At 32.8% G+C, this 2,003-nt stretch overlaps 1 protein-coding gene across 3 annotated transcripts in view; it reads right to left on the minus strand.

Annotated features, from left to right (window-relative positions):
- The window catches only part of LOC106791728 (probable G-protein coupled receptor No9), a 13,896-nt gene that overhangs the window by 10,396 nt on the left and 1,497 nt on the right, over positions 1-2,003 (minus strand). The window lies entirely within an intron of this gene.

Consider the following 2,003-nt stretch of genomic DNA (forward strand, 5'->3'; position numbering starts at 1 on the left):
CAAGTACTCAACTCAAACATTATTTTTATTTAATTCGATTTGTGAAAAGTATATGAGTTACATTAAAGATTAGATAAAAATCATCGAACAGTATTATTAAATTTTGTAATCTTGATTGGAAAGTGGTGGCTTAATGCACACGTGCTTCAATTTGTAGAAAAAAAAAATGCAATATGTATCTAAAAGTTCACTCACGAGTTTTATCATGACACATACATACAAGATTTCAATCTTGTTATCTGTAAAGCGTGTGTGTGGTTAAAACAAAGTTAGGATGATCTCAGTAACACATTAATGTTACGACTAGATCGATTTAGATATGTGTGTGTGTGTGTATGGTGTATATGAGTATGCTTGTTAATGTTGGTTACTAGTCACACGTACCTATCACCTATTTACCTAACCCTCTCTATATATATATGTATATATATGTAAGGATTATATATACATATGTATGTGGAATGGGTGAGGTATTCGAACGGGACAACCGAAGGGCTAAAGGGCCGTTTCACGGCTCGTTTTGTAGCTAAACGTTCCTGCATAATGCGTTATCGTCATCTATGTAATACAACGTATGGCCTTTATGCTATAGTTACAATTTCTCTGTCTCTCTCTCACTCTCACATACTATGTACTAGACATTAGTATGTGTGTGTGTGTGTGGCAACCACCTGTTTCAAATTACGCTTCTACCCTAATATCGATATTCCAAGCGATACGTGCTGAATCAAATCGAATCCAAGAGAAATGAATTTGTTTATATAATAAAAAAATCAAACTAACGAATAAACGAATATACGAATTAATATTAAAACCTTCCTATCGATATTTTGTGGTATACTTATTCATATCGTATGTTTAAATAACAACGACAAAAAAAACTATGTATTTTTATATAATGTGATAGAATCATCTTCGTTATTTATCAGTGAATTTTTGTATAAATTATTTGACTGCACACGTGGTAAAGTAGTAAAGGTTTAATTTTAATAATAATAATATATATATGAACCGTTTATTTTTAAAGTGGCATAACTCACTTTTTTATATTGAAAATGAAAAGATATCGTTCAATTGTAATTAGTGTTGCCATTAATTTAATTTTTTTGAAAAAGTGACTATTTAAGAATTTGGGTTGGAGACGCTCGTCCCATATTCTACCCCCTTGCAACAACATTCAACCCCGAATATGTTCCGTCATTTTTAACCTTCATTTAAACCATCTATCCCCTTTTTTTACGTCGTTAATCCCGAACGCGTTGCTGGTTTTTAGGTTCCCCAGTCAACCTGTTCAGCGTCGTACTTGATAGATCTTTTACTGAATTATTTTTCTCTCGTTGTTGCATGATTGTAGAAGTGGGTTTTTCGATGCAAAACCTCCATCCAGGACGAGCACCCATATGTAGGATTCGTGAAAAAAATTGGGCCGTTGGAACTGACTGGACCGGGATTCGAACCCACGGGGGGAGGATCTTTCAATTTTCGGACGACTGCTCTTTACCCATTGAGCTATCCAGGGCTCACGTCTAATTTCTTCACGAATGCCCATTTAAGAATTTGGTTTGGAGGGCGCTCGTCCCACATATGAGCCGTTTATTTTGAAAGTGGCCTAACTCCATTTACCTTCAAATCGAGATACTTAAAGTTTTGTGTTTCAACGCAATTAAAAATATACGTACAGAATACCAATGAGTTATGCTTCTTAAGTGTATCTAAAGGTGTTAAATTTACAGTTCTTATTAAAATAATGGCAATTATTAAGTGAATAATATGCGTTTTCTTACCAAGAATGGAGTTAGGCCACTTTCAAAATAAACAACCAGATTCGTTATAAAATTTGAAGGAACCGAAGTCCATTAAACATAATTTAAGATGTTTCAAATTGAAAAAAACAATACTCATTTTATTTTACATATCTTTATAACACTTTAAAAACATAAATTATGCGATTCAAAATATTTTTTACAAACATAAATTACAAAACAATTTTCTACTCATCTACA

This window comes from Polistes canadensis, unplaced genomic scaffold (genome assembly GCF_001313835.1).
Source record: "Polistes canadensis isolate GaletaPanama2010 unplaced genomic scaffold, ASM131383v1 scaffold_336, whole genome shotgun sequence".
NCBI lineage: Eukaryota > Metazoa > Arthropoda > Insecta > Hymenoptera > Vespidae > Polistes > Polistes canadensis.